The following is a 25,707-nucleotide window of genomic DNA, read 5'->3' as shown; positions in this document are numbered from 1 at the left end:
CTTTCTCCTTTGGTAACCATAACTTTGTTTCCTATTGTCTGTGAGTCTGTTTATGGTTTGTAAATAAGTTCAGTTGTATCATTATTTAGATTCCATATATATATATATATGATATGATTCCATATATATATATATATATATATATGATATGATATTTGTCTTTCTCTGACTTTCTTCACTTAGCATGATAATTTCCAAGTCCATCCAGGATGCCGAAATGGCAATTTCATTCTTTTTGTGGCTGAGTGATATTTCACTACACACCCACACACACACACACCCCACATCTTCTCTAGTAGATTGTGTCTTTTGATGTAAATTAAAAAAAAAAATTGTATGAAGTCCACTTTGTCTATTTTTCTTTTGTTTCCTGTGTCTTTGGTGTCATATCTAAGAAGTCATTGCCAGATCTAATGGTGACAAACTGGCAAATGTCACGTTGGGAAGCTTTTATCCTACGTTTTCTAGTAGGAGTTTTGTTGTTTGAGGTCGTTAGGTCCTTGATTTTAAATTAATTTTGAATTGTTTTTTGTATATGATGTTATGTTAGGGTGCAACTTAATTCTTTGGAATATCATTATCCAATTTTCCCAGGAGTTTGTGTTGAAAAGACTGTTCTTTTCCCATTGAATAGTCTCAGTACCCTAGTCAACAAATATTTGACCACGTATGTGAAAGTTTAAGGAAATGCAAATTGACTAAAATGAAACACCACCTCACAACTATTAGAATAACTACCACCAAAAAAAAAAAAAGAAAAAAGAAAAAGAAAGAAAGAAAACCCAGAAAACCGAGTTCCTGTCATGGCTCAGCAGAAATGAATCCAACTAGTATCCACGAGGAGGCGGGTTCGATCCCTGGCCTCGCTCGGAGGGTTGGGGATCCCGTGTTGCCGTGAGCTCTGGTATAGGTTGCAGACGTGGCTTGGATCCCATGTGGCTGTGGTGTAGGCTGGCAGCTCTAGCTCTGATTCAACTCCTAGCCTGAGAACTTCCATATGCTGAGGGTGCGGCCCTAAAAAGCACAAACAAACAAAACGCAAAACAGCAAGTGTTATCAAGGATGTGAATAAATTGAAGCACTTGGGCACTTGTTGGTAGGAATATCAGATGGTACAGCCACTGTGGAAAACAGTATGGATATTCCTCAAAACACTAAAAATTGAATTACCGCATGATCTTGCAATCCACATCTAGGTATGTTCCCTCCCAAAATTGGAAGTAGACTTTTGCGGAGGTGTTTGTACTCCATGTTCATCGCAGCATTCCTAGAATGCAAGAAAAGGAAGCAACCCAGGTGCCCATCAGGTGGGGAATGGACCAGCAAAATGTGGAATATATATACAAGAGTATAGTCACCTTAAAAATAAAGGGAGACTCTGCAATATAATACAGCATTGAAAAACCTTGAGGGCATGCTAACGGAAATAAGGCAGCCACAAAAAGGTAAACACTGTGTGATTGCACTTAGAGGTACTCGGAATAATGAAAATCATGCAGACGGAAAGTATCAAAGCAGTTGCCAGCAGCTGGGCACAGGGGAGACTGATGATTACCTGACAGGCGTGGAGTTTCAGATGTGCAAGATGAAAATAGTTAAGGGTGTGGACGGTGGTGATGGCTGCACCACAAAGTGAATGTACATAATCCTCTTGAACTGTAAGCTTCAAGACGTTTAAGACAGTGGGTTATTTTAACACGATTTTCAAAATAATGATTTTATACCAAAGGATTGTAGTCTTGATTTTTAAACACTGCAAATTTCTCTCTCTCTCATGAAAATATATGAAACAAATTGAATTTTTGATGCTTGCAGTTCTCAGAAGGCAAATTCCTTCTGCTACTATTTTAACAAGTCCAATATTAAGAAGGGGTGTCCATATTAGGCGTTCAAATATCTTATTTGCATGCATAAACAGATACATAAAAAGGGGATAATTGCAAATCTAAATACCTATTGCATGTGAAAATATGTCATTTACATATGCAGCCCAAATATATTTCTGAAATCCTGATGCTGCTAATATGTAGTATTTTTTTTTTTTTGGTCTTTTTGACTTTTTTTTTTAGGCCCACACCCACGGCATATGGAGGTTCCTAGGCTAGGGGTCCAATCGGATCTGTAGCCACTGGCCTATGCCACAGCCACACCAAATCTGAGCCGTGTCTGCGACCTACACCACAGCTCAGGGCAGTCCTTATCCCACGGAGGGAGGCCTAGGATCGAACTTGCGTCCTCATGGATGCTAGCTGGATTCACTAACCGCTGAGCCATGATGGCAGCTCCTGATATGTAGTTATTTGTTGCTTTGTGGAAGTTTGCTCTTCATGGTTTCTGTCGCATTTTAACAGAATTATTTAGCTTTTGAATATGGTACTATTCTGTAGCATCTTTGTTACCTCACCCCATGTTGTTCTATCATCCATGTGTTTGATGCCTTCAACATTCCTTGTGTTATAAGCATTAGTGCAGAATCAACACATCCGAGTCATGGCCCAAATTCTATTAATGAATCTGTACCTGGTCGGTCTTCTTAAAATGCATGTTTCTCCCCTTTTGAGTTAAATTTTGCCTACTAACTAGGAAAAGTATTCTAAGTAGCTGAAGACGATTTAATGAATTTGGCCTCTCACCTCTACATTACTCTCTGGGAACAACTTCCCTCTGCTAATCCTCCAGAAGAGAAATATACCAGTCTTGCCACCCTATCCTTTCAGCCCCCAAACAAGACTTTTTTTCATTATTTTATGTTAAATTTTAGATTCTTGTTGGCCTCTTCAGAGCCATTCTTTTTCTGCCTTGATTTCATTTATTTATGTAACATATTTTTAGAGTACCTGCTCCATGCCAGGCAGTTTTCTAGGTGCTTCCAATACATCTGGGAAAACAAAACAACCACAACAAAAAAAAACCCCACAAAGGTTCCTTCTACCTTCTAGAGGAGAAGACAGATAGTGCAAAACAAGCATTATAAGGAAATGTGTAATATATTAGAACGTATTGTGTGCTTAGGAAAAATAAAGATGGAAGCCGGTTTAGCGGGATTAGAAGATGCATATGGAAGGGAAGAGGAAAATAACACGTTAAAAGAATGGACAAGGAAAGCCAAATTTTGAAGATGATTTTTAAGCAGACGGGAAGAAGTTTAGGCCAGGGGATCCCTGAGGGAACACATTCTGAGAAAGACTCAGGCCTGGAGAGGGAGTGACATGACTGAGAAACAGCGTGAATGACTGCAAGGCTGTAGGGTATGAGGGCTCAGAGGGGAGCTGCTGTCTCCTTCCTTTGGTTTGCCTTGGTTGCAAATCTCTTTGAAATGCCTGCCTATCCTCTCTAAGTCCCATTCCTTCCATTTCCACCTGCAATTCTTTCGGCCGGGCCTCCTCTTCAACGACCCCACAGAAACTGTGCCTCAACTTAAATGACCTTTGTGGAGTTCCCCCTGTGGCTCAGTGGAAACAAACCAGACTCGCATGCATGGGGAGGCAGGTTCAATCCCTGGCCTCGCTCAGTGGGTTAAGGACCCAGCGTTGTGGCGGGCTATGGTGTAAGTCACAGACCTGCCTTGGATCTGGCGTTTCTGTGGCTGGGGTGTAGACTGACAGCTATAGCTCTGATTTAACCCCTAGCCTGGGAACTTCCATATGCCGCAGGTGCAGCCATAAAGAGCAAATAAAATAAAAATAAATGAGCTTTCCACTGATAAAACCAAAGGATAGCTATACTGTTTTCCACTGAGGATTAGATGCAACATTCTCTGGTAAACATAAGTGAAAATTTCACATATAAATTCTTCCCTTTCTTGGTGGCTACAAAATACCCATTTTTTCATAAGAACGGACCAAATTCATTACCTAAGATGTTCTCATAAATGTGTTTGCTTCTGATGGAAATAATTAGTCTTCAATTGCTGTATTTAAGTGCATGCAGATTGTTTCTTTTGCTCAGACAGATACAATTTGTTTCCAATTATTTCCAGCATTTTGCACACCACTGCAGGAAAACGATTAAGGGAATGTTTCAAGACTTGTTTGCCTGTATTTTTCTGACACCTTAAATGTGATTAGATAAGAGAGTCAGGTTTTAAATGTAATAACATGAAATACATGAGATATCTTGCTGCTATGAAAGTCTTTCTTTAAACAAACATTCACCATATCTTCACTAGCATTAAAAAATTAATCATAAATAACACAATTTAAGTTGAGAAGAGAAAAAATAAATGCGATGTATTTTTTTTGGAAATTGAGACTTTTTCACTTGAAATAGACATGTGTGTTTCCTTGATCTGCAAGAGGCTAGAAACAGAAGCAATTGTTTTATTACATCTGTTATTTTATTTACCATGATCTAAAAATCTTCTGGCACAAAAATGAGAGAAGTGCTCAATTTTGGTCATGAACAGTTTCCTTCTTTAACATACCATTTTTAAAAGTGAAGATTAAATGGAACTATGAAAGCTGAATTAACAATGTATGAGAGAGATACGTTGTCAGGTTAATATAGAAATAAAATCCATCCTCTAAAAGCTGTACTTTTCTTGGGATGTGTAAGAGAAAAACAATCATTGCATCATCATTTCCCTTACTGTTGTTAATAGTTTTCAGAGATTATAATTGAAGCTATTAGAATCAAGATAGGAGTACATGAATTTTGAAGAAATTGTATTGAAATAATGTCTGTGACCGTTGAAAGTGTTAACATTTTACCTGATAAGAGCAACTAAATGGATCACACATTGCAGGCACATACTTTCAGTGTTAATTTAATTATGACTGCTAAAATTTAGTAAGTATTAGAACTACTGCAGCTAGAAACATAGGTGTGTAATGAATGCTTTCTTGATGGTTTATACCCAGCTATCCTTTGCCCAACTGAAATGCTGCGGTCTGTTTATATGCTCTAGATCAGAATGGATTCTAATCCCTTCTATGCATCTCAGTAGCGAGATAATCTCAAAAACATGCTATGCTTTCTATACATACTTTCCTCACCTCTAAGACAGACACTGTCAAATGGCCAAACTAAAACAATTCGGTAGCCAGCTTGATGTCCTTTACTCAAGGAAGAACAAACCAGGGACTGGGGAGTCCCGTGCCTCCTAGGAGTGGAGCACTCTTCCTGAGGGAGCTGGGGCAAGAGCAAAGCTTTGTAGGTCAGAAGACGCAACACAGAACCAGGGCATGACTGGCTAGGAGGGTGGGCATTTCCCATAAGCCTGGGCGGTCCTGTTCTTTAAGATGAGGTGAGCTGGCCTGAGGCTCAGTTGGAGGCTTGCGATCCATGTTAGGTTTCTGAAGTGTTTCCCCTGAGTACAAGCGGACTTAACGTTCAGATTTGTGACATAGGCCAGGCTCCTGGGACAGCCTCTATTTCCTGGGTTCCCATATGCAAATGAACTTTTTTCCGTCATAGAAAAATCCACACGATACTCCCGCTGTGGTCTGCAGAAACTTAAATCTTACTGACCACCAGGACTGTCATCTTTAAAACCTGGAGCCTCAGCCGATTCACAGTTCAGGTGGTCATCACCAAGGGATACCTCTCTTGGCAGTTCTGCCTGGGCTCCTCCCAGGTTACCTGTGAAGGACCAGCACCCCCTCAGGCCTGGGCACTCCATGGTTGAATAGATTGAAAATAGTGAGAAGCAGTGGTCTGAGCTACCTGGTCAAGTCTGACTTTCTGCCACCAAACTGAGGCTTCATGTTGGGCTGCACTTCTCAACCTACAGTATAGACAGAAACCAGGAGGCACTCATGACTCAAAATCAGCCTCCTTTGGCAGGTCTGGTCTTTGGCTGGGAGTAAGTATATAAGTATAAGTAAGTATAAGTATCAGGAACTTCTCCTTACCTCCCCACCTTTTTTTAAATCTTACTCTTAAGCATTAATGAAACACTATTAATTACGCTTATAACGTATTTGGATAGGTAGACAGATATAGATATATTTAACTGGAAAATAAGATATTAAATATCAAGTCAACTGTTTCCATGTGGAAACTGTATGCATTGGGGTTATTGGAATGAATGACTTTCAAGGGTCTCACATTCTGGTGATTTTTTTTTTTTTTAAAGATTTTTATTTTTTCCATTATAGTTGGTTTAGTGTTCTGTCAGTTTTCTCCTGTAGAGCAAAGTGACCCAGTCACACATACATACACATATTCTTTGTCTCACAGTATGCCCCATCATGCTCCATCATAAGTGACTAGATACAGTTCCCAGTGCTAAAGAGCCAGATCTCATTTTGTATCCATTCCAGAGGCAATAGTTTGTATCTATTACCCCAGATTCCCAGTCCATCCCACTCCCTCCCCCTCCTTCTTGCTCCTTAATTCTTGAAGATATTGCAGAATCTACTATTGAAGAAAAAGCTGCCCCCCCCCCCAAAAAAAAATCTCCAGACCCTCTGGCCAAAAGTTTTTTTTTTGTTTTGTTTTGTTTTGTTTTGTTTTTTTTTTTTTGGTAACGAGATTGCTGTTGATTATCGTTTAGCTGGGCAAGGAGGTGTCTGTATCCAACTTACTGCAAAAGCTACACTTGAATTAATACTTCTGGGGAAGTAGGAACTTAGCTACATAAGATCACTGATCACTTGGCTTAAGAAAGTAACTCCCTAAGTTTGTTTTCTACCTATGAAAGTCTGTTTCTGTTTTATAAGTACACTTATTTGTATCACTTTTTTTAGATTCCACTAATAAATTATATGATATTTGTCTTTCTCTGTCTTTACTTACTCTGGGAATACCTACATGCACCCATGTTGCTGCAAATGGCATTGTTTCATTCTTTTCATGGCTGAATAGTATTCATCGTATATATCACATTTTCTTTATCCATCCTTCTGCTGATGGACAATGAGGTTGCTTCAGTGCCTTGGCTATTGTACATGGTGCTGCTGTGAATATTGGGATGCTTGTACCTTTTCAAATTAGAATTTTCCACCGTTATTTGCCCAGGAGTGGGATTGCTGGATAACATGGCAACTCAGTTTTTAGTGTTTTAAGGAACCTCCATACTGTTTTCCATAGTGTACTGATTTATATTCCCACCAGTGGTGTAGGAGGATTCATTTTTCTCCACACACTCTCCAGCGTTTATTTGTAGACTTTTTGGTTCTGACCTGTGTGAGGTGGTAGTTCATTGCAGTTTTAATTTTCATCGAATAGTTAGCAATGTTGTACATCTTTTCATGTGCCTACTGGTCGTCTGAATGTCTTTGGGGAAACGTCTAATTAGGTCCTCTACACATCTTTCGATTCTGTTTGTTTGTTTTATATTGAGCTGTATAAGCTCTTTGTATATTTTGTAAATTAATTCCTTGTCGGTAGCTTTGTTTGCAACTATTTTCTCCCATACTAAAGGTGGTTTTTTGTTTTGTTTATATTTTCATATGTTGTGCAAAAGCTTTTAAGTTTAATTAGGTCCCATTTGTTTTTGTTTTTATTTCCATTAATCTGGGAGATGGAACAAAAAAAATATTGCTATGATTTATGTCAGAGCAATCTGCCTGTTTTAGGAGTTTTATAGTATACTTTCTTATGTTTAGGTCTTTAATACGTTTTGAGTTTATTTTCGTGTATGGTGTTATAGAGTATTCTAATTTCATTCTTTTACACGTAGCTGTCCAGTTTTCCCAGTACCACTTATTGAAGAGACTGCCTTTTTCTATTACATATCCTTGCTTCCTTTGTCATAGATTAATTCAGCCTAAGTGTATGGGTTTATTTCTGGGCTTTCTATACTATTCTGTTAATCTATATTTTTCTGGGGTTTTTTGTGCCAGGACCATAGTGCTTCGATTACTGTGGCTTTGTGGTATAGTATAAAGCCAAGGAGTGTGATTCTTCCAGCTCTGTTCTTTTTTTCTCAAGATCATTTTGGCTTTTTGAGGTCTTTTGTGTTCCCATACCAGTTTAAAATTATATGTTCTTGTTTGGTTTAAAAAATGCATTGGTAATTTAATAGGCATTGCATTGAATTTGTAGTTTGCCTTAGGTCATATGATCATGTCAACAATATTGATTTGTCCAATCCAAGAAATGATGTATCTTTCCATCTGTAAGTGTTATCTTCAGTTTCTTTCATTAGTGTCTTACAGTTTTTGCAACACAGATATTTAGACTCCTTAGGTAGGTTTATTCCTAGGTATTTTATTATCTTTGATATGACGGTAAATGAAATTGTTTCCCTTATTTACCTTTCTGATACTTTATTGTGAGTATATAGAAATGCAACAGATTGCTCTGTGGGAATTTTATATCCTGTCATTGCATCAAATGACTTTACCAAATTCGCTGATGAGCTCTAGTAGCTTTCTGGTAGCATCTTTAAGATTTTCTATGTATAACATCATGCTATGTGCAAATATGATCATTTTACTTCTTCCTTTTAAATTTATATTCCTTTTATTTCTTTTTCATCTCTGATTTCTGTCGCTAGGACTTCCAAAATGATGTGGAATAAAAGTAGTGAGAATGGGCACCCTTATATTCTTGTTCCTAATTTTTTTTTCTTTGGAGCCACTCCTGAGGCATATGGAAGTTCCTAGGCTAGGGGTCAACTCAGAGGTGCAACTGCTGGCCCGTGCCATAGCAACACCAGATCCAAGCCTCATCTGTGAATTTTACTGCAGCTTGTGACAATGCCAGATCCTTAACCTACTGAGCAAAGCCAGGGATTGAACATGCATCCTCATGGATAGTAGTCGGGTTCTTAACCACTGAGCCACAGTGGAAACTCCTTCTTGTTCCTTATCTTAAAGGAAACACTTTAATTTTTTCACCACCAATAATGATGTTAGCTGTGGGTTTGTCATATATGTCATTTATTATGTTGAGCTATGTGCTCTCTGTGCCTTTCTGAAGAGTTTTTATCATAAATTAATGTTTAATCTTATCAAAAGCTTTTTCTGATTCTTTTGAGATGATCATATGGTTTTTATTCTTCAATGTACTAATGTAGTGTATCATTGATTTGCAGATATTGAAAAGTCTTTGCATTCTTGGAATAAATCGCATTTGATCATGATGTATGATCCTTTTAATGTATTGTTGGATTCAGTTTGCTAGTATATTGTTAAGGATATTTGCATCTCTGTTCATCAGTGATACTGGCCTGTGATTTTCTTTTTTGTATGTGATATCTTGTCTGGTTTTGGTATCACAGTGATGGTGGCCTTATCAAAAAAGTTTGCAAGTATTTCTCCCTCTGCAATTTTTTGGAATTGTTTTGCAAGAATAGGTATTAACTCTTCTCTAAATGTTTGGTGGAATTCACCTGTGAAGCCATCTGCTCCTGGACTTTTGTTTGTTGATAACTTTTAATTACTGATTCAATTTCAGTAGTGGTAATTGGTCTATTCATATTTTCTATTTCTTCCTGTTTCAGTCTTGGAAGATTGTACCTTTCTAAGATTTATCAATTTCTTCTAGGTTGTCCACTTTATTGGCAAGTAGTAGTCTCTGGTGGTCCTTTATATTTTTATGGTCTTAGTTGTAACTTCTTTTTCATTTCTGATTTTACTGTTTTAGGCCATTTTTTTTTTTTCTTGATGAGTCCGGCTAAAGGCTTATCAATTTTGTTTATTTTTTTTCCAGCTTACTGATCCATTCTTCTGCTTCATTCAGTCTAATGTTGATTGCTACCAATGTATTTTTCATTTCTTATTGCATTAATTCTGTTTTTTCCTCTATATTTTCTAATTCTTTGTTCAAAAAAATGTCTATTTTTTTCTCTCTCTCTGCTTCAGTTCTCCTCCTGAGTTCTTTAATCATCTTTATGATCATTACTTTTAATTCTTTCCAGGGATGGTTGCCTATATCCATATCACTTAGTTCTTCTGGGGCTTTATTGTGTTCCTGCATCTGAAACATATTCCTCTGTTGCCTCATTTTGTCTCAATTCCTGTTTATATTTTTTACGTATGTGGTAAGTTGCTTACATTTCTAGACCTTGGAGAATTGGCCTCTGTAAGAGACATTCTGTGCATTCCAGAAGTGCACTCTCCTCTCATCAGCCAAGGGCCAGGTGCCAGCCTGTCCCAGGGTGGTGTCTGGCCTGCATTTCCAGACAAGGTTTGCATACTGCAATAATAGCTTTCTTTCTTAAGGTGTCTGCCCTCTGGTGGGTGAGGCTGGTCTAGAGGTTGATGTATTTTTCCTAGTGGGAGGAACTGGTGCCTGTCCCCTGGTAGAAGGAGTTTGCTCTTGGTCCTCTTGTGGGCAGGGCTAGGTCTAGGAATGGGTCTAGAGGCAGTTATGGCCCAGGAAGACTTTAGGCAGCCTCTCTACTGATGGATGGGGCTGTGAACCCATCCAGTTTATTGTTTGATTGAGGTGTCCCAGCACTGAAGCCCACAGCTGTTGTGTGGGGCCAGGTCTTGGTGCCAAAATGTCAGCTTCCAGAAGAATGTAGGGAGACAAATCCTCCCTGATATAGCTGCTACCAATGTTTATGTCCCCTGGTGGGCCACAGACTCCCTCTTTTCTCCAGAAAACCCTCCAAGACTAGCAGGTAGGTCTGACCCAGTCTTCTGTCAAATTACCACTTTTGCCCTGGGTGCTGGTATGTGCACAATTTTGTATATACCCCTTGAGAGTAAGGTCTGTATTTCCCCAAGTCCTGTGGTGCTCCTGCCGTCAAGCCTCACTGACATTCAAAGCCAAATGCTCTGGGGGCCCCTCTTCCCAGTGCCAGACCCCTAGGCTAGGGGCATGACATGAAACTCAGACCTCTCACTCTATAACCTCTACAAAATAATTATTCTCCAGTTTGTGGTTTGCCTACTCATGGGGAGGTATAGGATTGGATTATATCATGAATCCACCCCTCCTACCAGTCTCATGGTGGTTTATGTCTTTAGCTGTAGGGCATGTTTTCTGATAGTTTTTAGTCTTTTTTAGTAATGATTATTCTCAGATTGTTGGGATTTTGGTGTGCCTATGAGCGGAGGTGAGCTTAGGGTCTTTCTTTCTACTCTACCATATTGGTCACTCCTAATTTCAGATTTTTTAAATCTATCATCCTGTCAGTTCTCAGTTACATCTTCACAAAAAGTAAACACAATTATTCCAAGCTAGATTATTTTTGAAAATGTGTCTTTTGATTCAGAGCATTAATTTATATTTTAATCAACAGATTTATTTTTTTAAATTATTTGGTTCCAGCACTTTTTATACATTATATAAAGCACTATATTCATCATGTTATTTTCCCATTAATTCACATTAAAAACACTAAACGTTTATAATTTTTTCAGTTTATTATGCTTTCCACCATTTCTTGCTTCTAGAAATGTGTTAATGCTTCTTCTTATGATACTGCAGTATTTCATATGGGCTAACCAATGGTAAGAAGAAACCCACACATAAGAAAGTATGCACACATTGCAATGCTGGATCAAGTTTACTGTTTAATAAAGAGCAAAAAAAAAAAAAAATCGTGGCATGAGAAATGCAAACAGAAGCAATACATGCTTCATAGCTCATCTGACTCCATGAGCCGCATAAGTCACACAATAGAGATACCTCATGGGTAGGTGGTGAAAAATCCTAGTCATACTAGATCTTGTCAGACATAAGAAATTGTATTTTATGGTGGGGTGAAACCCTTGAGGCTTACATACATAACAGGGGAAACTTTATTTGCTTCTATTTCTTCTATTTAAAAAAAAAGTATTTATACAAATATGCAAATTTATTGAATCAAAGTTAATGGCCATGAGGCCACAGTGTCAACATGGGGAGGCAGAGACAGAAAGCAGAATCAGGTTGTGGGCATCCCTGAGTAGTTCCCTGCCTCCATGTTTCCAGTATCCAAAAATAAAATCACATTTCCTTACAGGGTTGATTCATATGCAGATTAATGGCACCCCACTTATTTTTTGGCATAGTTAAGTATTTTTTATAAAACATGGAAATATACTGCCTTGCCACTGGAAAATATGCCCTCTCATTTTTCTTGAAAAACTAGTCTCTCTGAATTTCACATTTTCACTTTTGATGAAGATATGAGTGAAATATGTGTCTACTACAAGAGAAAACAAGAGCAAACCTCATGATAAATGGAAACCGTATCAGTCTGAATCTAACCACTGCAGGGAAACCACACAAATGTAAACAGGGAAAGTTTAATAAAAGAGATTATTAACTCTAGTATGGGATTGGAGTAACCAAAGATTGCCTAGGAAGAAGAGACAGTTAATGACTATAGAAATTCTGTATGTAAATTATAGTCACTGCAGAGGGGAGAGCTAGGGCTCCCAGGGAAGATGTCCAGCTCAGAGCTGCCATCCAGGCTGAGGCTGGAGAGCACAAGGCTGGGGCTCATCGGATGGCAGAGAAGTGATGCGCCTCACGGGAAGGTAATGCTGGACGTCTGCCCTCTGATGTGCTGGGCCTGGTCTCCCTAGAGGCACCCAGAGGACAGAACAGCCCCAGCCCAGAGTGATGTCAAGGAGGAGGTGGTACAGGGAACTTGGACACTGGGTGCTGCTAGCCAACCTGCACAACCCTGCAGCACTGTGGGAGGTCTTCCTGCACGGGAGCTCGCCCAGGGAGCCTGCTGGCGCCGGGAGACCACACCTCTCCTTCCTTCTGAGTCTCTCCAGCGCCCTCTGCTGACAAAGCCTCAGTGCCAGCTGGCAGAGGAAAACCTATTTAAAAGGCCTCTGGTCCACCTTTACAGAGCAATCAAAAAGAGTGAATTTGGAACTGAGAGGCAATAAATTGATACCTAGCACAGAAACGGACACTTTGACTCAGGATCACAGAGCCAATAAAAAATGATTAAGACAGTAGACTAGCTAGAATGTAGGCCCAATATGGTTAGAGCTTATTTCCCACACCCTCCCCAGGAAACCTGAAAACTGGACTTTTTGTGTGTAATCTCCCAGATTTTAAGTATTGACTGATGTACACACCACATCCAAACTGTTTGTTTTAAAGATCTTTTTTATTTTTTCTTATAGTTGATTTACAATGTTCTGTCAATTTCTGCTGTACAGCAAAGTGACCCAGTCATACGTATATACATAATATATATATTTTTTCCCTCACATCATCCTCCATCATGTTCCATCATAAGTGACTAGATGTAGTTCCCTGTACTCTACAGCAGAATCTAAATTACTGTATTTGGAGTGGATAGGAAAATTGTGTTTTTTAAAGGACCAAACAGGTGGGCTTGTTCTGACACCTCCGCTTACCGTATCTTAATAACATATCTCCCCTATGTCCTCAGCATTGTTGAGATTCTGACTTTGTCCTCTTGAAACATCTTCAGTGGAGCAAAAACACACTCCCTAGGAACTGTGTAAGCCATGTCTTGAAATGTGGTGTACTTATATTACAGGTCACAGCATCCTTTTCTGCAATCCTTCCTTTAAGAGGACCAGAGCTCTTCTTTATAAGGACACTAACACTTTATAAGAGCCCACTAATCTTTGTGAGGACATATTGCATTTAATTTAGTTCATAGTCTTTGTGAGCCTTGGGTTGATTTGAAGCATCAACATGTGCCTTGAAGGTGACAGCTGTGTTACCTAAATTATTTAGAACTTGATAGTAATGGCCACTTGTTAAAATATCACTAAAATCAGTTTCTTAATTATTTCATAAAATTGTCATGATATCATTATCTATTAAGCATATGCTTCTATGTGGTTTGCATTTTTTACAATTTTTTAATGGTTTTAATTTTTTGTCTTTTCTTTTTTTCTCTTTAGGGCTGCACTTGTGGCATATGGAGTTTCCCAGGCTAAGGGTCAAATTGGAGCTACACCTGCCGGCCTACACCACAGCCACAGCAACGCAGGATCCAAGCTATGTCTGCTACCTACACCACAGCTCACAGCAACACCAGATCCTCAGCCCACCTAGCAAGGCTAGGGATCAAACCCACAACCTCATCGTACCTAGTCAGATTCATTTCCGCTGCACCACGACCGGAACTCCCTCAATGGTTTGCATTGTTGATGGTCACACTCTTACTTGAATTGTGTTTTTTGCATAAACACATGAAAAAAATGATTGATGAGACAAAACATTTTGGAAACAGAGTAAAATTAACATATATATGTTGTATATATAACATATTAATGCTATATATGTAACATGTTATATATGTATAACATATATATTAATTAATGCTATTTAGTTTGTCACACAGGTAGAGTTTTTGTGAGTGATTGAAATGCCTGCATTGTGTCCCATCCTAGAAACTAGGATAGTCTATTATTTTAATATTTTTCATAATACACTGTACTTCTTACCTTATTTCTCTGTCTCCTAAGCAAGAAGGTAAAATCTTTGTGAGCAGGAAAGACAATGTTGATTTTTATTTTAAAAAAGCTGTCTACTATAAATACACATTGGATGACTAAAACTTAATTAATGATTCAGTGATGAATAAATCTCTTTATGTTTGAATGCTCTTCCAATTCTATTTCTAATAATGGTGTTTAACAAGGATAGGAAGAAATAGACACAGATATAATGAAAGAAACTAAAATAAATTTAATTTTATTACATTTTATTACATTGAATATATAAGGGCCTATATTAATTATTTTTGAAATATCTTTTTTGTATTTTTAATCTTTATTTTTTTTAACCAAATCATGTTTTGATTTCGCAAATAGTGTAAACTGCTTCAGAATGGCAGAAGACCAAAACACTGTTTAAAAACATAATTTGAAATGCACTTTAGAATGGTAGAACTTTCCCTTTATATGGGAAGGAAGATATAGAAAAAAAAATCTAATCTTAAGAATCACTAATTTTGTTGATGTAATTCTTATTTGACATTTAAGCATCAATTAGTAACTAAGTGTTATATTTTGAAAAAGCCTTTCTGTGTCTCCCAGTCCTTATCCCACATTCTCAAATTAGATATAACAATTTACAACAGTTTTGCAACTTATTCTCTCATTTATTTCCATACTCATACTTAGTGAAGACCTATAGCTCTTAGCTTTTCCCTAATAAAAGGTAAGAACATATATTAAACCATTAGATTATTTTATACTCATATTTAACTATTCCATAGTATTTTATCTCAACTTCATTTTATTCTATAGCTTCTAGCCTACAGTTTCAATAGCTTTCATGATTCCATAGCTTCTAGCCTACAGTTTCAATACCTCTCATGATTTTAAATCCTTCGGGGGATTTGTGTATCATTCAAGTATCCCTGTTAATTTTCCATTAGAAGTGCTTTTCTTTTGTTTGTTTTTTTCTTCTCCACCGTATAGGTATTTATTGTCAACTTGCCTGCTTGCAGTAGAGTAAATCTATGGACATCGGGTTGTTGTGAAGTGTTTATTGTAGGGCATCAAGCTAGGAGAATGGACAGCTCAGACTCAAAATATCTGAACTTCAGAGTTCCTGGTGGTGCAGCAGGTTACAGGTCTGGCATTGTCATTGCTGTGATGCAGGTTTGATCCCTGGCCTGGGAACTTCCACATGCTGTAGATGTGCCCCCCACCCCTGCCAAAAAAAAAAAAAAAAAAAAAAAAAGACCCAGATTCTCTAATGGCTTTCAGAGAAGGGGTTTTGAAGGCAGTGTGAGGGAGAAGGATGCAGGTTATGAGATCAAATGGCAAATGGTGCCCAATTCTTGGATTGGCTGGCACCAAGTGGAAGTTTCAGCATCATCAACCTTTTTGTTTCAACCAGTCTAGTGTCTGTGTGCTTGTGGTTAGCACTTTTCATCTGGGAATGAAGAGTCTGCTTCCTGTAAAAGCGAGTTAAGAATGTGTATCAGGCTTTATCTTTCAGGGAACTAGGAGTTTGGTGATTCTGCTCTGTGGAGGAATTACCAATATAAATTTTTACCAGTTTCCTAGCCCAGCAGCTATTTTTTGTTGCTACATCTCTACATTTCCTAATTATCAACTCTTGAGCCAGCCTTTTGCACCTCAGAAGAGGTTTGGGAGATTAAAGCAAAAGATTTATGTTTAAAAAGACAGAGACACAGGGGCTTGTATGTGGTTTCCACCCCCACTTTTCTTTGATACTCCTCAATCTTGAGGGGAATGAGTTCAAGAAACGAAGGGGAGTGGAATTTTGGATAGAGCAGTTAATCATAAACTTAGAAGAGGAATTGGGTTTTAGAGGGGCTCAGTTTCATTTTGGGTGATGTTTTCAATTGTTGACTTCTCCCATAGCAACAGATATTCTTCTTAGACTGTTACAGCTAATAACAGGGATACCTTCAGTATAACTCCATAACAGATAAAATGTATCTGATGGCCCCATGAACAGTCTTTCATTCTCTCCCATTTAGGAAGAAAGGGATTTTTTAAAGAAAGTATTAAAACCTTTTTTACATTTCCTAAAAAAACAAAGATGAAATAAGATTACACTTTAAGGATGAGAAAAATATGTCAACTATTCTGTTCATTAAACATGTAGCTATAAAACATTTTCAAGTCTTTCTAACAGTAGTGGCAACTCTAACAGTAGTAAGTTCTAGATTTTTACAAATTGGAGTTTCAAGAGAGAATCAGAGAGTTCCCATCGTGGCTCAGCAGAAATGAATCTGACTAGTATCCATGAGGACCCAGGTTTGATTCCTGGCCTGGGTCATTGGGTTAAGGATACGGCATTGCTGTGAGCTGTGGTGTAGGTTACATATGCAGCTTGGATCCGGTGTGGCTGTGCCTGTGGCTGTGGCATAGGCCAGCAGCTGTAGCTCCGAGATTCAACCCCTAGCCTGGAAACCTCCATATCCTGTGCATGCGGCCCTAAAAAGACAAAAAAAAAAAAAAAAAAAAAAAAAAAAAAAAAGAACAACAGAATTACTCTCAGAAGGAAAATATGTCTCAGCCAGGAAATAGTAACAATAATTTAAATACAGTTTTATATTTAAAATAAAATCCTGACATGCATTTTGGAATAGAATACATACATGCATGATATATAGCTATTTAAATTCTGTTTAACAATTGTTAATGATCACATTTGCTTACCCTGAGCTCCTTTTTTCAGTCCTCGGAAACACTTAACATTTTATTTCATTATAAAAACAAAAATTATGTTTCATCATTCATCTTTCTTTTAAATGTCTGTAATTTATTTACTAAAGTTAGATTTTAATGATCTCTCCAAGAGATAGTTTACTGCATAATGTGTTAATAATCTATAAGGCATTCTTCAAAGCTCCTTTTACCACCAAAAAAAAGCCTAAAATATCGATGTAACTGATGCATTTTTTGCAAATATTCATTACAAGTTTTTTAACTATATTTTTAAGTCTCATAATGTCACGTCAAATATAGGATATTCTTGTGAGAAGTCTGGAAAGAAAAGGATCTGCAAAACTAGAAATAATCATGCATTTTAATAAGAAAGTCTGAGATATACATTTTATTAATTTTCGAGCAAATTGAGGAAAGAACAATACAATGAAATTGTGTTTTATGGGTCTACTAAATAACATTAATTCTTAGCTGTACAAATTTTCTTTTTCTAATAGATAGTTTCTTTTACAAGAAACCCCCCTCCTTGTATTCTAAATCATATAACTTCAAAAACTTGAGGGAGGGAGTTCTTATTGTGGCTCAGTAGTTAACAAATCTGACTAGTATCCATGAGGACACGGGTTTCATCCCTGGCCTTGCTCAGTGGGTTAAGGGTCCAGCATTGCCATGAGCTGTGGTGTAGTTCACAGATGCGGCTTTGATCTGGCGTGGCTGTGGCTGTGGCGTAGGCCAGCAGCTGCAGCTTGGATTCGACCCCTCATCTGGGAACTCATCCGTAGGCCACAGATGTGGCCCTAAATAGACAAAACAAAAACAAAACTTTGGGTTAGAATTCATCAAGATTTACTCTAAGTGAATTTTGCTGGTACTACCCTAAAATGTTTCTGATGTTTATACAGTGTTAAGTGAAATTCACCCTCTAATAAAATTTAGAGAAAATTTTTGAAGGTTGTCGAAGTCATTAACCTGCCTTTTGCAAAACAAAACAAAACAAACAAACAAACAAAAGCATGAATTTCTTTCGCCTAAATGATACATTATTGAGCATTCACATCACATCCAATACAAATTTCATTTTGGCTGAATTTTCATGTAAGGCTATTTGCCAGAACTGGTTACATAAATCCACAGATAAATGATTTTAGCAATTCCCAAAGCTACTAATGGTGTGTCAGTTCTGGGCATAGGATAATAAGTGTCAGGGTTGGTTGCAAAATGTAATTATGTATCATCCAACCAGAAGCTAATTATACCATCCAGTTTGAAAACAGTGACTACTTGAGAATCCCCAGAGCCTATAGAAAGACTAATAATTCTTAGTTTAACATCATTTCAATCTAATTTCTAATGTCACCTAACAACTCTGGCTAGGTTTTCAACATGGAGATATGTACCTATATATACATACATACATACATACACATACCAAATTACAGATAAATCATCTGTAATCTTGGCTTGCCTTTGAGTCTATCTTCCAATGATTGTTCCTTCTTTGCCAATATTCTGAGACTTGGTAATTCAGTGGACCACTTGTTATAAGCAAAATTCAAGCAGAGGCAGAAAGGCTCGTATTATGCTTTAGCAGGATATTCAATAGAAAGAAGAACCTCTAGATTTAATAAGGGGGATCATTTCATATCAGTAGAAAAACCTAGATTTGAGGAAATATTTTGCAGTCCACACATTCTTTGGACCAATTCAAAGGGTTTTACTATGAAATCCTAATGAAGATATTACAATAAAGAGCAGAAAAGGTATAAATCTCTTTATAAGCACTATTTCAGTATTTGCCCCAAATTGGGAGCAGGTGTTTTACTCTTCCACCTTTTTTTTTTTTTTAATTTTCCCATCTGTTCATTCTGGAAAACTGAAATATCTCAGCCGTATCTAACATGCCACAGGTCACATTCCATGATTGCAGGTGAAACACTCCCTATGGTGTAATCAACACTTTTCTGCTGCCCTGTGCCAATCCCCATCCTCATCACATTTCAGGAAATACTGTGCTCTTCCCTTTAATCCCTTTGAATCTCCCCAAGTTGCCAAAACTAGGAAGACTGAAGCAGCTGGTAGTAGATTTAAGACGAGTGGAAATGTATCTATTTAGCCAATGTAGAACCGCCCTGTATCAAGAAATACTACTCCATGCGTGGGTATGTTCAGAAGCATTTTATTCCTCATCACAGTGTCCATAAAAACATCTAGTAAAAATCTTAAAAATGTTTTAAGCTATATCTGAACTTTATGTATCAATAAAATGTACATCAGGTATGGCAATTCAAAGATGATTTGTTAGCGTCCTAGGAATACATTGATTTCTTTGTAGACATCTTTAGCCTCTTAATTTTTGCAGGTAATATGAATATTGTGTTCAGTCTTCATATATGTTCATCATTAGATAGCATGTTACATATTTATGGTACAATGTATATAATTATTTTAGAAAAAGGGGGCTTACTGGTGATTAAGAGACAGCCCCATAAAACTAAGCCTATCTGTTTAAATACCAAAACATGGGCAACATGTGGGTCCAGGTATTCAAAGTAGTGAGAATGGAAAGAGAGAGGGACTTTTGGATACTGACTCAAAGGAGTCTCGGGCTTTTGCTTACACTAATTCTAATACGAAGGAAAGAGTGAAGAAAATTGTATGCCATCTTTTGAGTGCCACTTTGATAGCTCTAAGAATTTGCCTTGTGGATCTTAGCCTAAGTCTGTAATATTCTTCATCTTTTAAAAGGTGTAACTGCAGCAGAGTGAAAACATAGGTGCTAAAAATACAGTCAGATTGCTGAATTCACAAATGTTTCCCCAGGAAATAGCTACAGCTTGGCCATAGTATATGTTCAATCAAAATCTGATGCATCAATTTGTTAATGTAATACACATATATCATATTTCTGAGGATTTTATCAAATGTATGTAAAGTTCTCTCTAATGGTCCCTGTGTTCATGGAGATCTCAGAAACTACATTAAATATGATTTAAGTGTTTACAATTACATCCATTTTTACTGTTTGATTACAAGTCTAATCTTTCTTAAGTTCTTAAGCAGTATCTATCAAAACTGGAACAGCTGCGCTCTGAAACGTGTTTCCCTTTTGATAAGAGATTTCCATTTTGTACATGATGTTCCATTTTTAGGAACATCATTTACATGGAGACACTTCTCAGTTTACAAAGAGAAGGGTCATGGAATTCTTTATAACTACCTCTTTTTCTTATAAAACGGGATTACCACATTTATTTCTATTCTTATTCAAAATTAAGCATTCCTGATTAAATAATCCTGAATATTGTAAAATACAATGTAATTCGATAGGGTAAAATTTTTCACCAAAATCTTCTAGGAATGAAAAAAATAGGTGAGAAATACATAATCATGCAGAAATTTACAAAAATATAAAATTCCATTTCACAGATCTTTCTCTGTTGTTTCCAAGTTCATGTATACATGTAGAAGATTGTTCTCTGTGTGTTTTACTTTTATTGCGACATACTTAGATAACACATGGTTAGAATTATGAAACAAATCCGTGAGTTAAAATGGAGGACATTACATGTAAGGATTTGCTTTATAGGAAGAGCTTAGTTATATGTAGTCTTCAGTTATCAAAGTTCAGGTTTTTACGTGTTCATTCTAAAACTATTGTTTCCTTTACCAATTGGTTAATAAAACATATTGTAAGAAATATTTTCTGTTAAATTTCATTTACCATATTATTTACCATCATTCCTCAGTCTTTAATATCTTGTTTAATTCAACTGCCCTTTCTAGCTCAGTAGCTAAAAAAAGGAAAGTCATTTTTTTATCTTTTTATCTTTTTCTTTTTTTCCTTTCTTTTTTTTTTTTTAGCTGAAAGCATTTGTGGGTGGGAATAATTCCAACAAATACAGCTGAAGTGCTTATCTGGTTGTCAGTTTGATTCTATATCATTTTGTTTGATTTTATAACTATGTTTATAGGTTGTTAGTGTTTGAAAGCACTCTACTTACTAGGAATTTGATAAGTGATTAAAAATCTGGCAAATGTTTTCTCCAAGTGCTTCTAAATATATTCTATAAACAAAGCCAAACAAAGTGAGGTGCAGTATGAATGATGATTTGCGCTAATGGTTTCACAGTATTTAATGAGTACAGTAAGAGGTGTGTTTAGGGTGTTTTTCCTTCTCTTTGAGGCTTTGGCAAATATATGAGCATATAGCTGACTTTCCACAAGAGGGCTTCATGTTTCAAATCTGCATTATCATACTTTTTTGGCATGATGCCCAGAAAAGTCTATTGCTTGTTAGTTTATTGAATCAAGAAGAGTTTCCTTTGAAGTATTTTATAACTCTGCTGGAGAAGAACTTCCAGAGATATACATTTGTGAATATTTGTACACTTTGAGAAATACAGGCATACACATCAAATATTAATCACATACATGTGTGTAATTATGGTTTATGTGTAGATTATCTATAATACAATTACACAATTCTGTTCTTCAAGAGATTCTTTTTTCTTTAGAAAAAAATTAGATTATACACACACATGCATATATCTAGATATCACCTATCAGTCTATCTTTCTATAAAAAGACTCTTCTAAGGAATAGGTTCCTGCAGCTGTGGAGGGTGAGACATCCTACAATTTGCCATACGCAAGCTGCAGACTCAAGAAAGCCAGTTGGTCCTGTTTCGGTCTGAGTTGAAAGGCCCGAGAACCAGGAGCACTGATGGGGTAAGTCACAGAGGAAGAGCAGAAGACCAGTGTCTTAGTTGAAGTGGTCAGGCAGAGAGCAAACTCTTTCCTCCGTCTTTCTGCCCAGGCCCTTACCAGGCAGGTTGAGGCATACTGTATTGGGGAGGGCGGTCTGTTTAATCCAGAAACTCCCTGATAGCCACAGCCAGAAATAACATTTAGCTAATTGAGGCACTCTCTGATGCAGTCCACACATAATAATAACCATCATAGCATTACATCTTCAGTTCTTGTAGACAGAAATGTTTATGGCCAATTGCTAACTCTACATGTTCTCTCCATTGTATTCACTAGTCAGTTATTTACTATTTTACATAGTACTCACGAGTCATTTTTTCATTATCTTTTCCATATTAGTCTGTTGCACTAATCAATTATATATTATTTCATTTGATGATTAATGTCATAATAAAAATGTTATGTTCCAAACTTTTTTCTTTTATATGATTTAATCTCATATACCATATACATTAGACCCATAAGGAGCATGCATTTGGACTGCATGTGTCCACTTAAAAGAGGATGTTTTTTTTTTTTTTTCAGTAGAAAACCTGCTCTACTGCACCGTCTGCATTTGGTTGAATCTTTGGATCAGTAGATGTGGTAGATTACGCATGAATTTTCCACTGTGCAGAGGGTTGGTACCCTCAGCGCCTATGCCATTCAAGGGTCAGCTGAGGTTCTGTTAGTGGTTTTCTACAACACTCCTTATTATTACGTGTTATAACTGGCATTAAAATCTCTGTTTTGTGGACCAGTGAGTTTGGAATCAGTTATACAAGGAGGTAAGCATTTGAATAATGTCTGTGTAGGAAAACCAAGAAAGTGATCTAGGTTAATCTCACCCTGGTTTGTATGGTTAACTTGAAAATAAGATGTATATTCAAGGTAAACTGCTATAACAAGCTGCAGTAATATTGTTGAACACTGGTATATACAATATGTATATAGATTGAGGAAAATAAAGGATATTAATTAGTCTATTTTCCTTACCTTTCTAGACATCTTTTGCCATATACATGTGTGTGTGTGTGTGTGTATACCCATAAGAAATATATGGCTACTGAATTTCATTCTAGTACCATTTATGGGTGTGTCCATTTTTATAGGGCTTATGTATAAAAATCCTGTAATATTTTACATGGATTTTATAAATTACTATAATGAGAAGAGATAGCTAACTGAAAGAAGCAGTTCTCCAAATAAGAAGTGTTAGTAAATCTCTGAAATAGTTGGATTCTATGTGTAAAGGTCAAAAAGACTACATTTTCACTTGTCACTACTAAAACCGAGAATTCTAATTTACAGACGTAGCTGGAATCTTAAGATGTCACATCATTTTGAAGCCACAGAGACTCTCATCTTTATTATATCAATAACTTCCTAGCTGATGTCTTTGCCTTCGTATTTACAATCCTCTCTTTCTAGTCAAACATACACACGACAGAGACATCTTGTCATTTTGGCAGTCCTTGGCCCTATCCCTGCCAATATTTACTTGTGACTCTCAGAATAAAACCCTTAAACATCTTACAATGATCTGTAGGACTCTATGGATCCAGCTCCTGGCCTCCATGCTCACCGCTTTCACCCACCTTCTTTCTGTGTCCGCTGCTCCAACCATAGATGCTTCTGCTATTCAGGAACATGCCTCGCTCACTTCTCTCCTGTAGACTTAGGACTTTCTCCCCCCGTTGCCTGAAACAAACTTCCTTCAGCTCGTTATATTCCTCCCTTTATTCTCACTCTCACTCCCGTACTGAATCCTTGCCCCAGCAAGAATTGTTATCTACTCAGAAAGCATTCTCTCACCACCTTTCCAGGCCCTTCTTTTTTCTAAAGTACTTTAGAAATTGTTTTAAAATCTTTTTCTTTCGATAGAGTACTGCCTCATGCATATTTTTATCTGTTTATGGTTATCTTTTACTAGCATTTCTCCTGCTAGAATGTACACTTCATGTGGACACAGAGTTTGTCTTAGTCGACCTTGTATCCAGCATCTTGAATTATTCTGGGGACGTGCTAGATTAATATTTCTTTAATTCATTAAAGTCCACATCCCGTTTCCCACATACAAAACAATTGTATTATAACACATTAATTTTTTTCCAATCATAATAGAATAGTCCTATTTTTTGATTTTCTCTTGTAATTTATTTTTTTAATTAACACGTAGTTGATTCACAATGTTGTGCAAAGAACTGTTCTATTTTTAAGTTCTTTTGACTATGTCCTTTTTAAATTCACTGAACAGCTTAGTATACTACACTGAGCCCTGGGTGGAAACTCTATTGTATAATAAGGAATGAGATCAACATTATTTAAAAAACAGTGCAAACTATTTGGATGCTAATACATACATAGAACCTTTCCACATGGCTACCTAAAAATAATTGGCTCAATAAAGCATGAGTGGGAGAAAAGATATGTCATCATATATACAGAGTTAAATGAAAATTTATAGGTAATGTCTTTTAATATGTATAAATAATATTTATCAGTGATTTACATAAATAACAATTAAAATTGTGTCTGGGAGTTCCCATTGTGGCTCAGCAGAAGTGAATCCGACTAGTATCCATGAGGATGCAGGTTTGATCCCTGGCTTCGATCAGTGGGTTAAAGATCCTGTGTTATCATGAGCTGTGATGTAGGTCTCAGATGCGGCTTGGATCCCACATTGCTGTGGCTGTGGTGTGGGCTGGCAACCTACCCCTAGCCTGGGAAATTCCATATGCCATGGGTCTGGCTCTTTTTAGGGACAAAAAATAAATAAAATTAAATAAAATTATGTCTGGAATTACGATATATGGAATAAAAGGAATTCTCCTTGCAAATAAATTCCACTCATCATTTTTGAACAAGAATATTTAAGTACATATACACAATGGAATATTACTCAGCCATTAAAAGGAAAGAAATAATGGCATTTGCAGCAACATAGATGGACCTAGAAATTACCATGCTAAGTTAGTCAGACAGTGAGACACCAACATCATATGCTATCACTTACATGTGGAGTCTAAAAAGGGACAAAATGAACTTTGTAGAACAGATACTGACTCACAGACTTTGAAAAACTTATGGTTTCCAAATGAGACAAGTTGGTAGGTGGGAGATAGGCTGGGGGTTTGAAATGGAAATGCTATAAAATTGGGATGTGATGGTCATTGTACAACTATAACTGTAATAAAATTCATTGAGTAATTAAAAAAAAAAAAAAAGAAACAACCCCAGTACCCACCGAAGGTGTTTGGAAAAATAAACTGGGGGGCATAGTCACGTGAGCAACGGGAATGAATGAAACATGTTCAACCAATGGCAGCGACCACACTGACAAATGTGACATTGACAGAAAGAAAGATGACATTCAAATGAGTCCGTCCAAGCCCACAGACAGGCAGCCCTGAAACTATGCTCACGGCTACATTCAAGTAGTGAAAATAGACAAAATCCAGGATCTGGTTCACACCAGTCAGGAGAACACTTACTCCCGTGGGATGGGGCTGGGGTTCGGGAGGCTGGGCACACACTCAAAGGGATTTTGGACTTTGGCGGTGGCCGTTATGTGGGTGTCTGCTTTAGGATTACTCATGGTACTGTTTTATGCACTTTTTAAAGTGTACTTTTTCACCACAAAAAGAAAAAGTCCAGGATAAAATATACAAAAATGTTTTTTAAACATTTAGGTTTTGGTTAATAAATCATGGATGCTAGAAAAAAAAAAAAAAAAAAGAAGAAGAATACTTAAAGTCATTAGGGGAAAGAAAGACAGAGAGGACCCATACCTGAATTACTGCCTGATGATGCAGTCACATCGTCACCTTTGTGTAGACACATATTTAGATGCATCACTCTAGATATGAGGTCACATATCTACAATCTGATGTTTTTATATGGTTGCAATTAAAGGAGTTGTAAAATCTTTCAAAATATATTCCAATGTATAATTCCTTGAGAAGTTCATCCAGTTTCTC

General features: G+C 37.1%; 1 long non-coding RNA gene across 2 annotated transcripts in view; it reads left to right on the top strand.

Annotated features, from left to right (window-relative positions):
- The window catches only part of LOC102166515 (uncharacterized), a 291,152-nt gene that overhangs the window by 142,523 nt on the left and 122,922 nt on the right, over positions 1 to 25,707 (top strand). The window lies entirely within an intron of this gene.

Source organism: Sus scrofa, chromosome 10, assembly GCF_054392235.1.
Source record: "Sus scrofa isolate SSC_HxYL_T2T_F1_AM1 chromosome 10, Sscrofa_HxYL_maternal_Yorkshire_Landrace_v2.0, whole genome shotgun sequence".
NCBI classification, from domain to species: Eukaryota; Metazoa; Chordata; class Mammalia; order Artiodactyla; family Suidae; genus Sus; species Sus scrofa.
The sequence above is the reverse complement of the archived record's forward strand: the minus strand, read 5'-3'. Positions and strand labels throughout refer to the sequence as shown.